Source organism: Podarcis vaucheri (genome assembly GCF_965113315.1).
Source record: "Podarcis vaucheri genome assembly, chromosome: 12".
NCBI lineage: Eukaryota > Metazoa > Chordata > Lepidosauria > Squamata > Lacertidae > Podarcis > Podarcis vaucheri.
The window spans coordinates 43,139,014-43,160,229 of record NC_138750.1 but is presented as its reverse complement, the minus strand read 5'-3'; the positions used below and the strand labels follow the sequence as shown (position 1 = coordinate 43,160,229).

Below are 21,216 nucleotides of genomic sequence, written 5' to 3'. Positions count from 1 at the left end.
TGATAGTGCCAAGACAACACTAGGACCACATAGTACAGAGGTAGCCATTGTGTTTTCTTCTGGATATGGTTGGACTACAACCTTCACAATCATATACTGGCTGGGAATGATGGGAGCTTCGAGGGCACCATGATGGTCACTTCTGGTATGGTGGCTTAGAGGTCAGCCAGGTAGTCAGTTCAAATATCGCCTCTTCTCTGATTTCAATAGAGGCCTCTGACAAACCAAAAGCGGTTGGCAGATTCCCTGTTTCTGAAATGCCCTCCCTTGGTGAGATGTGTCAGCCTCCCTCGCTATTAACTTTTCAGAGGAATTTAAAAACATCTGTTTGCCCAGACATGCGATGGCTGAAGGACCTGTCCCTGGCAACCCTGAAATGATTAGTTTTGAGAGTAAATTATTTATTCCAGAAGTTTCTAAAGCCTTCGTCATGTGCCTCCTCCATGAGAGGTACATAGGGTGGCAACACAAGAACTGGCCTTTTCTGCAATCATAGACTCTTTGAGTTGGAAGGGACCCATGGGTCATCTAGTCCAACCGCCTGCAATGCAGGAATCTCAGCTAAAGCATCCATGGCAGATGGCCACCCAACCTCTGCTTAAAAACCTCCAAGGAAGGAGAGTTCACCCCCTCTTGTGGGAGTCTGTTCCACTGCCGAACAGCTCTTACTGTCAGAAAATTTTCCCAGAATTTTAGTCGGAATCTCCTTTCTTGTGACTTGAAGGCATTGGTTTGAGTCCTACCCTCCAGAGCAGGAGAAAACATGCATGCTTTTTCATGTGACAGCCCTTAAGATATTTGAAAATGGTTATCATATCTCCTCTCAGTCTCCTCTTTTTCAGGCTAAACATACCCAGCTCTTTCAAGTGCTCCTCATAAGGCTTATTTTCCAGACCCTTGATCATCTTGGTTGCCCTCCCGCTGAACATGTTCCAGCTTATCAACATCCTTCTTGAACTGTGGTGCCCAGAACTGGACACAGTATTCAAAATTGTGGTCTGATTAAGGCAGAATAGAGTGGTACTATTAATTCCCTTGATCCGGACACAAAACTTCTGTTGATGCAGCCTAGAATAGCATTAGCTTTTTTTTTTTTTGCTGCTGCTGCATCACACTGTTGCGTCATGTTAAGCTTGTGGTCTACTGAGACCCCTAGATCCTTTTCAAATGTACTGCCAGTAAGCCAGGTGTCACCCATCCTATATTTGTGCATCTGGTTCTTACTGTCTAAGTGCAGAACCTTACATTTGTCCCTATTGAAATTCATTTTGTTAGCTTGCGCCCAGTTCTCCAATATGTTAAGGTCATTTTGAATTCTGATTCTGTCTTCTGCAGCATTAGCTACCTCTCCTAGTTTGGTGTCATCTGCAAATTTGATGAGCATCCTCTCAGTTCCTTCATCCAAGTCATTTATAAAGACGTTGAACAACAACGGGCCCAGGGCAGAACCTTGTGGCACCCCACTTTTTTTCCAGGATCACAAGGAACCATTAATCTCTTTGGGTTCGGTCAGTCAAATCCACATAACAGTTACCTCGTTCAACCCACATTTTACCAGCTTCCTCGCAAGAATATCAAGATACACTGTGTCCACAGCATTTCCCTGATCCACTAAGTTTGTAATTCCAAAGAAAGAAAGAAAGAAAGAAAGAAAGAAAGAAAGAAAGAAAGAAAGAAAAAGAAATTAGATTGGTCTGGGATGATTTATTTTTGAGAAACCCATGTTGGGTCTTAGTAATCACAGCATCCTTTTCTAAATGCTCACAGACTGACCGTTGAATTATCTGTTCTAGGACCTTTCCTGGTATCAATGTCAAGCTCACCAGTCTATAATTACCTGGGTCTTCCTTTCCCCCCAGGCAAAAATGTTCCTCTTTAATCAGGCCTTTGGCTATTTAACATCTTATATCCTTTTAGATTAAGGTCACCAGATTTTTTTCCCAATGATTCTGGGGACACTTTTCAACTTCAATGGATTTTGTATGGGGACTGATTTATAAATCCGGGGACTGTCCCCAGGAAACGGGGATGTCTGGTAAACTTATTTTAGATGTGTGTGGTTCATTTTGGGGGGGAAGGTTATATTTTTGTTTTGTCCTTGTTTTTATTATGTATTTTGCATTCTTATCTTGTATTTTTAGGCTGCAAACTGCCCTGGGTTCTTCAGATGAAGGGCAGTACACAAATTTAATAAATAAAATTATTTTTTTCGAGAAGGTTTTTTTTTTACTGTTTTAAAGTTTTAATTGTATTGTTTTAGTAGTGACAGGTTTGCCACCTTGGGCTCTTTTGGAGGGAGGTTGGGATTCAAGCGGCGGCCATTTTGCACACATCTGACAATTGATGCACGACCACTAACACATGCTTTGTTTTGGGCCCTGGAAGGGGGCGGGACAGGGGTGGGACAGCCTTACAAACAGCTGGCATGCGCAATGACCCAGAATGCAACCCCCACACAAATGGGGAGCGGCCTGCAGCTATTCAATCAATAAATTGGGTGGAGGGTGGGAGTGGCCCCACCTTTTTTGGCTCAAGGCCGAGTGGCATGTGGCTCTCAATTGTTTCCCCCCAGAGAATGAGGGCAATGGTAAGAAAAAAAGATTCCCCTCTCCCTACTCTAAGAACTGAGGAATTGTAAATAATATTGGACAGTGTTCCCCTGCCTTGGGTCTCCAGCTGTTTTTTGGACTACAACTCCCATCATCCCTACCTAGCAAGCCCAGTGGTCATGGATGATGGGAATTGTAGTCCCAAAACAGCTGGGGACCAAAGGTTGGAAAGCACTGATATAGGAGATGCAGCTGCTATCATTCTGTATGGTGCCCATGCTTTGTGCATGGCTAAGCAGGGGTTAGGCATCAGTAGTCCATGTACAAACTCACATTTACTTTCCTCTTAGCAGCACTCAATTTAAGAAACGCAGCAAAACAAAACGAAAACCCAAAGTAATTTTTCAACAAGTGGATGCCCAATGAACATTTCTGAAGAGCAAGCCAGATCCCCAAGTCTAAGCACCTTTTAATTTTCCTCTTACAAGCCAATGAACATTTACAAGTGTCATAAAAATCAATACCTTTGCTCAAGTCTATTTGTCAGAGCTGACAACAACAAAGCATCAGTGGCCAAAGAACTGGGTCACCCGTAACCCAAGAATTGCTTGCTTTATCTGAGTACTGATATCCAAGTTAGAAATTAAGGAAGAGTATCAGATAACCTGGTCAAGGAAAGGAAAGGCTCCGGGCATTAAAAGACTGTTACACCTCCAACTGCACATACCGGTACATAACATGATTAGTTCCCCCAAAGCCAGTTAAGACCCTCCAGAACAGGCTAGATTAACACGAGAGCTGTGCTTCCTTATTACAACACCAATTCAGGCAGTGAGTTTAGCCAGCTAGAAAAAGGTAAACAATATAAAGTTGGGATAATGGCAGTTGTCAATATATATTTGTAATGTTGCCTGCTGCATACTAAATGTTCTCACGGTCAAACCACTCGTGGATCTCTAGACTAGGCAAATTTGCAATGCGCAGAGGTGTGAAAAGTGCAGAAGCTGAAGGCGCCACACCTGCGACACGCAGCACACTGCCTTGGAAGCACATTTCATTGAAATTGATGGGACTCTAGGCTCATATGCAACAGGTTCCCTTCTATGCAGCAGCTGACCATATCTCATCACAGCCTGTAAGAGTCCGGGATCTGTGTTTGCACATGGGGCAAGAGAGAAATTGCATCTGCAATTGGATCCTGCTTCTTGTCATGTGTAGTCCACATGTACATGTGAGAAACCAACACATGTGTTAACTACCCATGCATTTAAAATTAATATTTTGCTATTACTATGATGTCACTAGGGTTCATGGCACTTCACACTGATACCAAACCGAGGCTACTGCCAAGTTTCCGACTGTATTAGCAGCCAGTGAACAAACTCACTTACTTGCATCTTACAACACATTTAAAACGTTTTATTTGCAGCTGTATAGCTGCAACTCTTTCCTTTACTAGGGAGGCAGCCACATAGAACAAAGGGGACCGAGTAAAACACGCGCAAGACTCAGCTGCACAAACCCCACTGAAGTCCATTTATCTTACTTTACTCCCATGACAATCTGTTTAGGATTGCTGCCTAAGCAAGCACGCGCCATGAGTTTTTGTTCAGTCTGATAACCGGGGATTGGCGGTGGTGGGGAGCAGGAGTGCCAGTTTGGCCCCACGACCGTGGGTGCCCGGGGCCGTGGGTGCCATGCAGCGTACATGGCCCTGGCGCCAAAATTTGTGGGTGCCCGAGCACCCAGGTCACCGGCACCTATGGTGGGGAGATAACACGCAGCAGATCCCTTGCTGCCTCAACGAGCAGTAGGGCACACAGCTCGCCGTTCTGGTAAACGCGCGCTCCTTGCGCGGAATCCTACACGCTCCCCGCAAGGGCGATCTTCCTCCCCATTGCGCGCGCTCAGCTGCTCCTCTGCCCCAACCTTCCCCATCTTCTCGACACCACCCCTGGGGAGCGAGGGGGCTTACCTTGCTTGGTGGTGCAGGGCGGAGACAGGAGCCCCACGCGACTCTTCCTGCCCCGCAGGAGAGCGGCTCGGGCGCGGGTTCGAGTCCTGCGCGGCCACTAGCTCCCTCTGCCCGCGGATAGCTCGACCCATCCAGCGGCGCCCGCAAAGAATCCGGGCGGGAAAGCAGAGATCCCGGCGCCAGCGGCGCTCAGCTCTCCTCGCTCCAGATGGCCAGATCAGGTTGCTCCGGCGGAGCAGGCAGCTGTCCAGGGGTTCCGCCCGTCGGATCCTGACCCTTCGCCTGCCCTGCAGCGGATGCTTTACCCCGGGGGTCAACAGAAGGCCACGCGAGCAGGCTCTCGCCCTCCTCCTTGTCCTCCTCCTATTTTCCAGGCATCCATAAGGAAGACACCCATCTCAATCCCTACCACCGCGCGCCCCCTCGCACTCTTTCCAACGAGACATGCAACAGATTGTTCCTCTCCTTAAAAAAAAAGTAAAATAAAATCCGCCGCCTGCCCTCCTCCTCCTGGTGGCCTGGATAGCAGCCACCTGGCGTTAGGAGAGACAAGCAATAAGCTTTGCATTAGTAGCAGCAGATCAGCCCCTCCCTGTGTTGATAGTCCTCGTTGTGGACGTGAACGGCAGGTGCTGCTGCTGCTACTGTCTGCAACCGGGCTAAAGAAGGATGCCCATATATTTTGATAACCCGAAGCAGAAAGCCAGGACTCTGGGAAGGGGCTCTGCAGGCTGAAACCCTAAGCAAACTATTTATCCCTATCCTACCATCACTCTGGAAAGCTGCAGACGGCACACAAATGCGTGCCACGGTTTGTCCTCCCAACACACCCTGCGAGGAAGGTTCGCTTGAGAGATGGCGACTGCCCCAGGGTCAGCCACTGTGCTCCAGGGCAACACAGGGACTCGAACTCTTCTTAGTCAGATATTCTAACCACTACACACTGACTGGCCTAGGGAACAGAGAAGGGGCCAGGAATATTTTTGGCCCGGCTCAGCCACACCCCACATCCTTGGGCCAACTTTGAGAGGCGGGAGTGGGCGTCACTCACCTGATGTCACTATAGGTGGGTGATCCTGCCCACCTGCTTCACTGGCACAAGGAAAGGGCTGGCGAAGCCGCGCCCAGGAGAACTGAACCCTGCCCATCAGCTGATGTCACCCAGGGATGACAGCTGTTCGACAGGTCAGTGTGGTTTGGGGAAAATGGCCTCTGGGACAAATTGGACTCTCTGGCATGCCAATAGGTCCCTCAAACCATAGCATAGAGTATGTTCCCATTAACGCACTTTACAGACATTACACCAGTGCTGAAAAATTTGCGCTTGCTGGCTATTAGGTACTCAGTCAAGTTCAAGGTTTTGTTGTTGACATTTAAAGCCCTAAACAAATTGGCAGCGGCACACCTAGAAGATATATCTGCTGGTATATCTTCCCTGGGACAGACCAAGCTGATGATTAATATCTTCCGATGTGGGTCATTTCACCACATTTGTGGGCGCAGCACCCACCCTCTGGAATGCCCTCTCTCAGTGAGACGGAGACAGTGGGGATTTCCAGACATCTCTTAAAAACTTACATGTTTACCAAGGTTTTGCTAGATTGTGGCTCCTAATTTTTTTAAATTTTCTGTTCTGTACACTTTCACTTTTATTTGATGTATAGTTCACTTTTGTTTTTAGGAAATGTTATTGAAATATTGTCGCACTGTTATTGCTTTTATTTATTTAGAAATGTTTGGAAACCAGTTCGTTTTTTAAAAAAACCTAAGCTGTAGTACAAAAACAGTATAAGTTATTTTCAATAAAAACACAGGAAAAATCTGCAAAAATTTAAAAGCAAGTGTACACAATTAAATAAGTGGGCTTACCGAAATAAATGTTTTCAGCGAACATAACACACAAGATATTTGGGGCACCTGTTTTATATTTAAAAGGAAGGGAATTTTATGTAAACTGCTGAAAAGAATTATCATTGTCATTGATATTAATATTATAAGCTAGGGAGCTAATTTTGACAGGTGGGTTATTCCACCCACTTGTCAAAATTAGCTAAAGGGGTAGGGCAATAGCAGTCAAGAAGGACTGAACCCCCCCCCCACACACACACATCAGCTGATGTGCAAGAGGTTTAATCCTGCTTTCAGCAGGGCGGCCACATCTTTGCTTGCCTCACACCTGATGTCAGGTGTGCAGCAGGTGAGTGAGTTTTGCATCATGGGTCAAATGTGGTCTGCAGGCAGGCCAGAGCTTTCCCACCCCTGTTACTAAATGGTATACATTTTTAGCAAATAAAAGGATGATGCACCTCCTCTGTTTTTAACTCTACTTGCAGATTAGTCACAGGCGTTCTAGTTGAGTGACAAATAAATTATGTACATGGAAGACAACTAATAAATAAATTCTGCCTTCTGTAAAGTTGTTAAAAATACAGGAGCCCCCTCCTCTTTTGCATTTGGCCTGCTATAGCAGTCTCTACTCTTGAGAAAACATCAAGCAAGAGTAGAATTCAACTTATGGATCTGGATCTGCCAAAATCTTAACCACAGGTGACTGAAGAAACACTTGTGTGGTCTGTATAAGCCCATTTTAAAAGGCAGCATGTTAATAGGACACATAGTCTTTCGTATCTAGGGCATGCCGTTCAACTCCTTCCAAAATGGAGCTATTCTTCAGCACCCAGCAGAAGACAGGCTTACTGAACGGCTGGTGAATACTGTAGTTGCCCTCAAGTCTTTCTGGGCAGAAATGCATTGAATTAAAATGGACCAGACAACTAGTAAGACCACCTAGGGGTGGTCAGGTTTTGTTTTGTTTTGTTTTGTTTTGTTTTGTTGGAACACATGCACCTTTCAGAATCTCGTGAAATATTTTTCTGTGGATTTCCCTCTTCTCTGGAGTTATTAAAGGTGCAGTAGCCCCCTGTTGCCTTTTTCACCAGGCCGCTCTAGATAGTGAGAAACAGAGGAATTCAGCCCCGAGGAGAAATAAAAATGGCTGTCAATCCAGAACAAGCATGAACTCTTGTGTTTAACGCTGGATGTTGGTTACAGCTTGCTTCAAAGATCAACAAACCGAGGAACAGAATTAGGAGGGAGAGTGTGCATGATGCCTGAGTATTGCTGTTCAATGTGCTCCACATACCAAAATAGGCTGCCCTGAGCACCTAAATGGATTTCCCTCTGACAGCAGACTAAGAGGTGGTTCCTATGGAAACTTGGCTCTAAACCATAGAAGCCTTAACGGGTCACACAAGCTACAACTAGAAACTAACAGGAAACTATGCTGACTTTGCAGTGCAGGTGTCTCACGTTCCCTGAAAGTTTGGAAACATTACTTTAGGGTGCTTTTGTGTGGAAGACCAGACAGACAATTTTGACAGCTGAATTTCTTTTTGTCATGGCAGGTGTTGAAAGGCAGAGGTCCTCCTGCATGCAAGTGGAAAAGCTGGCAACGTATAAGATCTGTTCACTCTAACAATTATAGTGGACTCAATTATGATTAACTGCACAATGGACTAGGTTTCCATGTTGCCATCCTGCCATCTCACAAATCCGATGCTTTTAGCTGCCAGTCTATGGGTTCATCCACAAATATTCCTAGGTCTTTCACTAATCTCTAGGGGATGTTCCAAAGATAGCCATCTGGAGATTTGGATTTGTCATCTTTTCTATCCAATTAGGGAGAGCAGCAAACAGTGGCACAAACAACTTTATATTTTCTGGAGGATGCTAGGCCTAAAAGGATGACTGTGACAAGAGAGTAAAAGTCTTGTCAGCGATGCCAGCTTGTTTTACTAACCAGTCCTTTCATAGCTCATTCCTAAGGTTGCCAGATCCAGACACTGAGAGGGCAACTTTAAGATACAGATGAGGAATCTTTTTCAATCCAAGGGCGAAATTTCCTCATCAAATTTCTATAAATCCCATGCCATTGGTGAACGGGGGTCTCCCCGACAGGGCCTTTTCTGTAGTGGCTCCTCTTAACCCAGGCATTTGGTGGCTTTTCCTGGCAACCCAAATATCATTGGGTACAATAATGTTTACATCTTTAACTGCTTTTAATTACATGTGTTTTTAGAACATCTTAACTGCTTTAGAATGTTTTTGCTTTTTAAAATCTGTGTATCTGTTTACCACAATGGGATCCTAGGGGAAGAAAGTTAGTATATAAATGAAACAACAAAAATGATTTCCTACCCAACTTTTAAGGGTGCAGGACTCCTATTCTCTTTTGCATCTGTTCACCCTAAATAGAACAAGTTTAAATGGAGAGGAAAGAATCTTCTGTACTCTGGAACCAAAATAACAGTTCAGAAAATTGGAATCCTCAAGATTTCCTTAATGCAGTACCTTAGCAGCAATGGGCTTGATGCAAAATCTTGTTCTGTGTGTGTCAATGCACCTTGGGAAACTGGAAGTAAACTAATGCATGACTGTTTCTTAAAACATTTATTAGTGTAATGGCAAAGTGGGTGCTGTATCATGGTGCCCTTTTGGTTTCAGAGGGTAACCTTTTAAAAGAAAAGAAAGAAAGTAGCTTCCCAGCACATTAGTGTTAGTAATTTCTCTGACATTTTGCTGTTGAAAGGTGATGCGTGCTTGTTTGTTTGCCAGACTAGCAACAGGGATATACATGGAGCTTAACAGAGCATCAATAAAACCCAAACCTTTCCCTCTCCCAAAACTGAACACATGGAAGGCAATAGATGGAGAGTATGAAGATGGAGGTGAAGATAAATGGTCCATCAGATATTGTTGGACTCCAACTCCCATCAGCCCCAGGCAGCATGACCAGTGATCTAGAATGATGGGGATTGTAGTCCAAAAAATGTCTGGAGGGCCACAGGTTCCCTATCCCTGTACATAAGCCATTTCATATTTCAAACAAAATCCCACTTACTTAAAATCATGTCAAGGAGAAATAACTCTTTGGTTGCAGACATGACTAATGAGCTTTAATTACAGTACTAATACTTCTGCTTAATTAGTTGAAGTGAGGCATATGACACTTGTATCATCTTGTGCGTTGTTTGTGGATCAGAAGCCACAGTGTTTTTGCATTTCTTGGGCCTAGCCTCGATCCATGCGAACACAGGACAAAACTTCTATTCACGGCAAAAAGGTCCTCCCTTATAAATGCACATTTATTTCACGGGGGAAACATAATATGGAAGGCCCTGGCAGAAGCAGGATCACAGGGTGGGGCAGAGCCACTAGACTAGCTTGCCAGCTGGTGGGTCACAATTGCTTAGATAGAGGGGGGGGCAAGGCAACAGGGAGGTTTTTGTGGTGCCAATGCAGGCAGCTGAAGTGCCGGATTGGTTCAGTTCATGCGTTGGCATTGTAACATGTAGCTGTTTCTCTAAGAGACCTTAGGAACACCAGATCTGTGCTCTTGTAGGGATTGAAGGCCTCCCATATCATGATAAAGGTAAAGGGACCCCTGACCATTAGGTCCAGTCGTGACCGACTCTGGGGTTGCGGCGCTCAATGGCAAAGACTTGCCAATCAGAAGGTCGGTGGTTCAAATCCCCACGATGGGGTGAGCTCCCGTTGCTCGGTCCCTGCTCCTGCCAACCTAGCAGTTCAAAAGCACGTCAAAGTGCAAATAGATAAATAGGTACCGCTCCGGCGGGAAGGTAAACGGTGTTTCCGTGCGCTGCTCTGGTTTGCCAGAAGTGGCTTAGTCATGCTGGCCACATGACCCGGAAGCTGTACACCAGCTCCCTCGGCCAATAAAGCGAGATGAGCGCCGCAACCCCAGAGTCGGTCACGACTGGACCTAATGGTCAGGGGTCCCTTTACCTTTACCTATCTTCTATCTGGCCAAGAGGATTAGGGCAGAAATGTGTTTTGCACCTGCTATGCAGGAGAGAGCCATTTGCCAGTTAATTTGTAAGGTATTAAGAGGGACATGATAACATGTCTTGGATTCTTTTCTTTTAATTTATTGAACAATGGTTGCCGAGGGAGTCTAAAAATAACTTCATCAGCATGCAGGCTGATATTTTAGAAATCCACTGAGCTTCCACTGCCTAGATAAACTGCCGTGAAAAATTGCTCCTGAGCACCAAAGTAAAGGTAACACAAACTTTCCGGCAGGCATAGCAGGGGAAAAGATTCCCAGGAGTGGGATTTCAGAGATTTTTAACGTCGCTGTTCATATATGCTGTTCACTCTGAACTGCCACATTTTGAGTCATTTTCACACGTTCCACAAATTCCAGCCCTCTTGGTCCATTGCTATAAAATAAGGCAACTTCGCTTTCACAATAGTTATCCTAAAACAACACAAAGCTGCAGCAGAAGGAGAGATGGGGAGCAGAGCCATTCCATCTGCTCTGCCGAGATTCAGTGACCAGCCCATTGGCCTCCTCCCTCAACAGTTACCTGGCAACAACCTGAGCCATTGCACTAGCTTACAACAGAGGGAGAGATGGGAAGCTGCTCCATTGGCTCTCCTGAGAAAGACGAGATTCCATTGGTTCTTGGGGCTTGTCCAAACTGCCCCTTGTCCCATGCCTAGAAAATACAGGTCCAAGCAGTTTTCTGCTTGCCCCATGCTGTCTAGGCACAGGTCGAGGGATCTTCCTTTTGCCATGCCATGCTCCCCTGGAAAACCCACTCTTTAGCACAAAATTGGAACAAATGGCTATCCATGAAAAACCTGATTGACATTGGTTCTGATTCAGCGCTAAGCCACAGGTTTCCTCAGGGAAAAGCGGGGGGGGGGGGACCAGAAGTATGGATGACCCCTTATCTCCCTGAACTGTTTCTGGTCCAGCTGGTCAATATTAGAACTACTATTCAACTTCAAGGACAGGCTGCCTGAGGGTCTTTTTTGGGGGGGTTGGGAGTTGTTTTCTGTTCCCCCCTTGTTTTATTTGTGTTTTGTTTTTCAAATTGTAAGCTGAAGAGCAGGGTAGAAATGCTATAAATAAACATACAATGGGATCAAAGTGACAAGCTGAAAAGCCTTTGTTCTGCCATGGTCTCTGGCACCACAGCAGAGACATTTATTTATTTATTTATTTATTTATTTATCTATCAGTCAATCAATCAATCAATCAACCAATTAAGTTAGTATACCACCCTTCATCTGACTACAGGGTGGTTCACAACATAAAAATACAAAATGAGTATATGTTCTGTGGTGCTCTAGAGAGAGAATCTTATATCCCCCCCCCCAATAAGGAATTAGGCTCAGTAGTTCCAAGAAGGATGTACACACTTTGCTTACTTATGGGAGGGGTGGGAAACATCCAATGCGCAGATCAACCTCCACCCACCAGGGAGTTCAAGTTGGCCCATGAGACCATTTCCGCACTCAGGACATAAGCTAATGGATGGAAGGGTAAGGTTAAATCCTGCATTGGCTGTGACCACCTGTTCCCAACAAGAAACAGGGGAGTGCAGCCAAATTGAGCAGGATGCCATACAAACCCCTTCCTGATACAGGAAGGAGTTTGCATTGAAATCCCTTGCTAAAATGGAAGTGAAACACTTTATTTTAGTGGGGGATTCCATTGCAAAGCCCTTCATATGGAGTGGGTGGCAGAAATCACTTCATTTTTGCAAGGTGCTTTGAAGGCCTGCCTTTGGGACTTCAAAGCTCTTTGTGCCTGGCTCCATTGGGATGTCAAGTGATTGGTGAGCAACACCACCCACCTGTTGAATTTGGTCCCCAAGACCAATCCTGATAAGGACCTGCCCTACGAAGCCAATAAAGGTTCCCTCCTCACGCCTGACTTATGGGAAGACGTTGACCTGAATGACTTCAAAGAGCTTTTTGTAACTTGATGTTGAACTTCCTGTGCCTATTGTAGCATCATTAATAATAAGTGTAGGAACAGGTAACACACTGGCAAGTCTTTGTATGCCATGGCTAACACTTGGGAACTTCTCAGTTTCACAGTAATAAATAAGTCAAACATTCCTTATTCATGAAGATGGAAAGGTCACATTTCTATTCCCGCTCTGTAACTAAAAGAAATGCAACTCGCCGGACTTCCAAATCCAAGCAACCTCCTGACTTGCTCAGTGCACCATCTAGTGAGAATCCCATCTCTGGTCTTCTTACATGCCCTGGGTTAGTGATGACAGAGATCAAGACCCAGTAGCAGTTTGAAGGAGAGAGAGGTAGGGTGGGCACATACAGATTGCCAAAGAGAGAGAGAGAGGATAAAAGAAAGCCCAGGTTTTCAAAGAAAATTTAAAAAACGCATATTTGTTCATATGTATAGATGCAAATTTAGAAACTCTGGGGTTGCGGCGCTCATCTCGCTTTATTGGCCGAGGGAACCGGAGTACAGCTTTCGGGTCATGTGGCCAGCATGACTAAGCTGCTTCTGGTGAACCAGAGCAGCGCACGGAAACACCGTTTACCTTCCCACCGGCATGGTACCTATTTATCTACTTGCACTTTGATGTGCTTTCGAACTGCTAGGTTGGCAGGAGCAGGGACCGAGCAACGGGAGCTCACCCCATCGCGGGGATTCGAACCGCCGACCTTCTGATCGGCAAGTCCTAGGCTCTGTGGTTTAACCCACAGTGCCACCCGTGTCCCAAATTTAGAAATGTACTAAAATTTAAATAGAAATACAAAACATCTCACCGTAGTAGGGAAGGTCACTGTGTGCCTGGCTCTTCTCTGCCAATGGTTGATGGGCCTTAACTTAGACAGTATAGCCCTCCAAACAGAAGATGTTTGGAATTGAGAGCCAGTCCTGAACCTTCACCATCTATGGTACAGCAGGAGGCTTCAGGGTGAAAGGAAGGTGTTGCTTTTCTCTTCCCCTCTCTTAAACCTGGCCCCCGAAATGGCTCTCTTAAAAGAGGCATTCTTCTTATGGGATGGGGGCATAGACTGCAGCACTTTGTTGAAGTCTCCCCCTCTGTGTTTCCTTTCTAATAATATTTGAGCCTCTATATTTGCGTTGGAAGTAGAGTCCATGAGCCTACATCAAACATGATGCAGATACTTCCATTCCCATGGAGAAAAAATGCAGAGGGTAGGTTTTAAGAACTGTGTTAAAATATTTACCCCTTTCTTGCATCTTATTTCTACCCTCATAATCGAAAGGACTAAAACAAGAAATAAGTAAGATAGGTATAATGGTTTCTGGTAGTAAAACAACCAGTTAAGGAAATTGTTCCCCTGAGTTCTTTCCCTTTTATCATCTTCACCAGGGAAAATCAATATGGTGCTAACTAGGTGTTGACACTCCAGTATACCTGAAGGAGCGTTTCCACCCCCATTGCTCTGCCTGGACACTGAGATCCAGCGCCAAGGGCCTTCTGGCGGTATCCTCACAGTGAGAAGCGAAGTTACAGGGAATCAGGCAGAGGGCCATCTCAGTAGTGGCACCCGCCCTGTGGAATGCCCTCCCATCAGATGGCAAAGAAATAAACAACCATATGATATTTAGAAGACATCTGAAGGCAGCCCTGTTTAGGGAAGCTTTTAATATTTGATGAATTATTGTATTTTAATATTTAGCAGGAAGCCGCCCAGAGTGGCTGGGGAAACCCAGCCAGATGGGCGGCGTATAAATAATTTATTATTGTTGTTGTTGTTGTTGTTTAGCTCCCATCAGTCCGTGCCAGCATGGCCAATGGTCAGGAATTATAGGGTTGTAGTAGTAATAATAATAATAATTTATTTGTATCCCACCCATCTGAATGGGTTGCCCCAGCCCATGCTTCCTCAACCTCGGCCCTCCAGATGTTTTTGACCTACAACTCCCATGATCCCTAGCTAGCAGGACCAGTGGTCAGGGATGATGGGAATTGTAGTCTCAGAACATCTGGAGGGCCGAGGTTGAGGAAGCCTGCCCCAGCCACTCTGGGCAGCTTCCAACATTATATATATATATATATTCTATGCAGGTTTTGGTGTCTTCGGGTGTCTTCCCGTGTAAGAGTCGGGTTGTCTGTGCGACGTTTCGACGAGGTCTCACTCGTCATCTTCAGGCTGGTGCTTTCGGCTTCTTGTTACTGGAACAGAGCGCTGTTCCAGTAACAAGAAGCCGAAAGCACCAGCCTGAAGATGACGAGTGAGACCTCGTCGAAACGTCGCACAGACACCCCGACTCTTACACGGGAAGACACCCGAAGACACCAAAACCTGCATTCCTGTACCCGTGAAAATCTACGAAAGCATATATATTCTATCTATCTATCATCTATCTAGTGTCCAAAAACAACTGGAAGGGAGCAGATTGGCTACCTCTGATAAACATGACTTTGGGGTGAAGTCACACATGAAATATTGGCCCTTTTTGAGTGTGTGGAACTCTTCAGAGTGATGCCCATCTGAAATGGTTAAAAATGCCCATTTCCAGATATACACACCAGCAAAAAACAGCTGCACCTGGAAACTGAGCAAGATTGGACTAGATGATTCTATGCCTGCACATTTAAGCGCACTTGGGTGTGCCTGCCTGTACAGAGGCAGTACCACATGGGAAGAAATCAAACTGAATTTAGCACAAGCCATCCCATTCTTAGCCAAAGCTCACTGGAGCTAATATTCATTTGTACTGATTGGTTCTTGTCCCTCAGGCCCAATAGAATCACTGCGCTTTGTCACATGAGGGTGAATGACATCGCTGATGAATGGTCCATGGCATACCAGCCATTTAAAGAGCTATTGTTGCATTAATACCTGAGGGATTTCTGCATGTGTGGCAGATCATGATTGTTAAGGGGTGGACGCGGGGGGGGGGAGTTTCCATAAATCTCAGAGACATTCAAGGGTAAGAACGTGTCACATGATCAGTGCTTCTACCCATGACTGCCAAAACTAAAAATCATGCCATGTGTGTGATGTAAAATTGTCTCCTTCCTATCCATTGACCGACTGGCAGGAGTCGTTCTTACGTTTTTCAACTAATACTAACAAGTTTAAAAATTCAAAGCAATTTAGTGATTTGCAAATGTAAAGGTTCGGGACATTTATAACAAGAATACAGAGCAAGTCTTGTTTTTTTGTTTACCCTGAACAGGAAAGATTTTAAAAAATATGAGTTTTTGTTGTTGTGAGATGTAAAAGGCCTTTGTGAATATTCAGTGTGGGGAAACAGGTAAACAAATCCTTGCATTTCAGGAAGCTTATGCAGTACGTGCTACTAATTGGAACTATAATTGTCACTTTCTCTTTTGGAAAAATGCAGACTGTGTGTGCTTTCAACATGCAGAATCGCAAGCAAAGTCTATGCCATTCTTGTTATTGGTATTCCAGCACTTGTGCTCTTGGTATGTCTGTTTAATTTCTTGCTCCACTGATTTACAAATGGTAGAAGTAGCAGGGGATCATCACAGTGCTAGGCTGAGAGAAAGACCCTAATCTCTGAACAGCTAGCAGGCAGAAGGCCAGAGAGCACTGTTATCTGAAACAGCAGAGTGACAATTGAAAACACAGATGATGGGCGATAATGGGAAATCTGGAAAGCTAGAGGAAAACGGCAGGTTATTGGTGCTTAAATGATTCGCATCATTCTTTGCAGAGGGAAAGCTTTATATTTGGATTAGGGCAGTTGGGGGAAATTATCACACTGGAAGCCTGAAATCTTGATCAGGGAAGGTTCCTAGCCCAACCAAACCCACAGAACAAGAGACACAATGAATCTTGAAAGGAAAAAGGTTCAGATATTAAACAGCTGAGAATAATGCATACACAAATCAGGCTATGCACAGCTCCAGGTCTCAGTTGGAGGGTTTCAACAGAAACAGGGAGTAAGCTCCATTGAATTCAACAGGACTTACTTCCAAGTAGGCATGGTTAGGATTGTGTCTTTTAAGACACCTCCTTTGGGTGACAAGGATTCCTTTCTGGTCTATGACTTGTGTCAAGCCTTTATTGGCAGCTATCATTCATAACAAAGCAGAAATATCACCTTGCCAACAAAGGTCTGTATAGTTAAAGCCATGGTTTTCCCGGTAGTGATATATGGAAGTGAGAGCTGGACGATAAAAAAGGCTGATCGCCGAATAATTGATGCTTTTGAATTATGGTGCTGGAGGAGTCTCTTGAGAGTCCCATGGACTGCAAGAAGATCAAACACATCCATTCTTAAGGAAATTAGCCCTGAGTGCTCACTAGAAGGACAGATCGTGAAGCTGAGGCTCCAATACTTTGGCCACCTCATGAGAAGAGAAGACTCCCTGGAAAAGACCCTGATGTTGGGAAAGATTGCGGGCACAAGAAGAAGGGGACGACAGAGGACGAGATGGTTGGACAGTGTTCTCGAAGCTATAAACACGAGTCTGACCAAACTGCGGGAGGCAGTGGAAGACAGCAGTGCCTGGCGTGCTCTGGTCCATGGGGTCACGAAGAGTCGGACACGACTAAACGACTAAACAACAACAAATCATCCATAACCAACATTGTTAAATGAATAAATAAGAAGCCTAATAGTAAGTAACTGAAACCTTTCCCCCAAATAAATCGGTCAGGGAGGATGCCAAAACATTTCTCAATAAGAGTGCAATATCTCTGTTTTGTTAGTCACTGTAATATACAGTCATGCCTCAGGTTGAAGCTGCTTCAGGTTGAGCGCTTTTGGGTTGCGCTCTGCGGCAACCCGGAAGGAACAGAACGCGTTCCTTCTGGGTTTCGTCGCTCGCGCATGTGCAGACGGTCAAAATGACATCATGTGCATGCACGGAAGCGGCGAATCACGACCCACACACTCACAGAGGCAAGTTGTGTTTGCTTCTGGATGCGAATGGGGCTCCGAAACAGATCCCATTCTTATCCAGAGGTACCACTACTATCTGTTACTGCTGGAAGAAGTCGATGGTGGCATCTCTCTGTCATGAGGCAAAGATTGTGAATAAGTAGCACTTGCCACCTGAAAAGAATGCAGAGAAGTAGAGCAGAGCAGAACAACACAGCATGCCAGCCATTTGCACTTGAACAGTTCTTTAAAAACACCCACATATTAAGTAGGGTTGCCGAGTTAGGAACCTCCCAGACCCTGAGGTGTTGAGCCCAAACATGATACCTAGAGGCAGTCCCTGGTGATGTCATGGGGCAGGCCCTGGAGATGGAAGTTCATTGGGAGGAGGGTAGCCCCGCCCCCACGCCCTGAGTTTCTATGCTATAATTTGCAGACTGAAGCTTGCAAGCTCCCTGCAAAGTCTTCAAGTGTGCAGCAATCAAAGGTAAAGAAATCTAGTGAAGAAGATGATCGTGCCGGAGCTGATGCGATTCGTGTGAATTATGAATTTTGGTGTCTAACCTCAACCACCAGTTGCCCCAGGAGTTCAGAACCGAAGGGAAGCACACTTTGGCCTGCACCATTGGGCAGGGTACCAAAAGACACTGGGAAGCTGCACCTCCTGTCTCCCAGGAAGATCATCAGCACTCTGCTGAAACTGCCAGTTACCTGGGACCGCAGAGCCGAAGATCCACACTCTGGCTTTTGCCACCAGCCAGGTGACCTCGTGTCACTGGGAGGCTGCATCCTCATGCCTTCCAAGGAGAACATCACAACCAGGTGACCTGGGCCCACCCATTGACTAGTGAAATAGCAGCTGCTCCTGTGCTTGCTTTCCTCTTCCCTCCTGGTTCATTTTTCTTTTGTACTGTGTCATATAAGTGCAGCGCTTAGCAAATCCTTAGGTACTTTTGAAAGTTTTGAATAAAATTAAAAATCCCAAATACAATAATCATCATCACCACCATCTCAATGTAAGATGAGTTCAGTTTTACTGTCCATAATAATTTTGGCCCAGTAGGGGGCAATCCTGCCAAAGGGCTTAGTTGTAAATGCACCATTCACTGAGATCTCTCCCCCCACTCACAAAGTCCTCTGAAAAATGCATTTCTGAAACCAGCAGAACAGCTTGTGGGTTTTTCCCTCACTTTATAAGTGCAGGCCTTCATTCAGGAGAACTGGACTAAACCAGGAAAGGTCCCTCTTTTCAGGACTCTGGAGCTCAGACAGGTCTCTAGCTACTGTAGAGAGATTGCGGCCATACTCTTGCAATCTCTAACCATCGTTAAGGCTGGCTTTGAGCTCACAACTCACTGACTCAGCTAAGTTTGAGAAGCAGGGACAAAAGCTCGTGGGAAGAGAGTTGCGAGTTAAGAAGACGGAAGAAGAACTGGCTGGTAAGAGTATCTAAGTCTTTTGCTTACCTCAGCAAATCTCACCAAGCTCTTCCTGCCGAAAGCATTCTTACCACTCAGGGATGTAGCTCAGAGGGAGAGCCCCTGTTTTGGTCCCAGGTTAAGTCCCCAGCATCTCTGGATAAACTTGTGCCTCAAACCTTCAAGAGCTGCTGCCGGTCAGTGTCAATACTACTAAACTAGATGGACCAGTGATCTGAATCGGCATAAAGTCCCTAAACTTTATATCTGGAAACAAAAACAATCGCTTACTCCAGTGGAAAGAAACGACCCACTTCTGAAGTCTCCATTGCACAAACTGTTCTGCACTTTCAGATGACCAGCCTTAATGATCTATTTTATCTTCTTAGGACTCCCTGGGGCAGCTAACAATAATAACCAGATACAGACCAGTTGGGGTAACTAAATTATACACAAGCAGACGTCATTTATTTTGTCTGCAATCACAGGCAGCCTACACCAAAAGACTTCAAAAAGAGCTAAAGTAAGTCCATAGCAGTGGCAGGCTTAAGACTTGTGACTGTCAGATCTACTAGTATCCCAAAGTCCCCCAGCTCAAGCCAGGTAGCCAAAGAGGCACTGGGTGCCAGATGCAAAATTGAGACTCAGGAGGCAGAGTTGATAACCTGTTGCATCCCTACATATATGAGTGCAAATCTACATCTGAACAACCAAAGACTAGAGATTCTAAAGCAGCATAATTAGATCTGGCAGAGGTCCAAATTTGATCTATGAGGCCATTTTCTCCACCTGTCACACACACACACACACAAGCAAACACACCCAACATGTGAAATCATGAGTAGGGCAGGTAAAAACATGACTGCAAAGGAACAAATAGGAGCTTGAAGCACATTCCTAGTTTTTCCTTGGCTGATTGGCACTGATAGCAAGCCCTTTGCAGGTGTGGTTTGGATTTAAACCACACCTGCAAATAGACATTTCTGCTCAGACTAGGTTTGCTGGTCTGTGGAGGAAAAAATGTTCAGAGGTCCAAACTGCTTGCAAATGGACAAAGCAAGGCTCTGTGTCAGAGCTGACGGTTAGCTCCTTTGAAGTCACATGATAGCTTTGTGGCCCCACCCACCTGCCAAAACAGCCCATGGGGGCTGAGGAAGGTCAGGATCCAGTCTTTCCACCTGTAAACCTCCCCTTCCCCTGTTCTAAAACAAACCTCAAAAACTAGTCAGCAGGGCTTCACAGAAACCTAGTCAAAAAGCAGCCATCCTTGTGTTTTAAAGGTGAAGACCACCGAGGGTGCCAGATAATTGTTGAGAGCAAAGCTAGGCATGGCAGAGATATTTCCCCCCTCACAATATTATTTGCTGTTATTAAACTACTGAGAGACAGGAAGCTTTGCTAACCTACTGCAAATCACTCATAGATCTGTGAAAAGATGCCAAGCTATTGTTTCTATTGAAAATGTTTCAATTTGGAATTAAAAGCATGAACAGCAACAGCAAAAGATTTTAGCCATACCTACTGCCTGTGGAAAAGCTTACACGTCTCCTCGACAGCAGATCAGAAATATTCGAAAGTGAATATTATTACGGCAGCCAAGCTACTTTAGCTAAGAATGGTTGCATTCTTTTGGCCAGCCAAACACAGGATTTAACACAGGTTTTTAAGATTTATGGTTTGATTCTTTGCATTTAATAGGGTTCTTTGATTTATTTCAAGGCGTTTGTATCCTACTTTGCTTTTCTACCTAGTAAGATTTAAGTTTTGGGCTTCTGGATAACTGTAATAACTTAAAATGTGATTGTTATTTTGTATTGCAAAATGCTGCTAGGCTGTATCTGACATGCTGCTATATAGAACCTTGTAACTAACTAACACCTTCCTGGATGTCATGACTTCCCCTGATCCCCTCCCAATATGAAACCAGTAAGGTAAAAACTATGAATTGGTCTTACTGGGCCAGTAGACAAAAGGCAGGGCAAACAGACTGTTTGATGTGGCAGATTGTTATTATTTGCCTCCATTTTTTAAAATTAGCATACTGACAATGTTGAATGAACCCAAATGACACTTCCCATGGTTCAAGTACCACTTTGAAGACCCTGCTGTATGTCCTCCCACCAAGAGAGGCTAAGAGGGTAAGGTGCATGGGACATGGCCTTTTCTGTGGCTGCACCATCTCGTTAGGGAAGTTAGAGTGGCTTCATCTTTCTTTTTTTTCAGACAGGCCTTTAAAATATTGTTTGTTCTGCATAACTTTTGAGGGAGTTTAAATGTAATTAATTCTGCTACACACACAAACAAACACACAAACACATACACACACTGATCAGTCTTGATCTTGCTCAGTTTGTTATGATCTTGTCTTCAAGTTAACAGTCTTTAAATTGCCTTGGGGGGCGTCTGAAGGCTGAAAGGTGACTCATAAAAAACTGTATTTATAAATAAATGCTTGCTGAACTACAATGATCTCAGATTTCCCTCCAGTGAATAAAGTTCCTGATTTCTTCACAGAAGAATACAACAGTTACTACAGGCAGGCGGCTTCACAGACTCTCCTGAACTAGGCTGGAATGTAGGGCAATTTTTTGCCTG

The 21,216-nt window shown here is 45.0% G+C and overlaps 1 protein-coding gene across 2 annotated transcripts in view; it reads right to left on the bottom strand.

The window, feature by feature from the left end:
- The window catches only part of MYO3A (myosin IIIA), a 113,740-nt gene extending 108,783 nt beyond the window's left edge, over positions 1-4,957 (bottom strand). The window contains exon 1 of one of the 2 annotated variants that reach the window (XM_082193738.1): positions 4,525-4,957. The gene's annotated coding sequence lies outside the window, so the exon portion shown is untranslated. The remainder of the gene's footprint in view (positions 1-4,524) is intronic. The other variant, XM_082193737.1, reaches the window with a different exon arrangement.
- Positions 4,958-21,216: the final 16,259 nt, after the last annotated feature.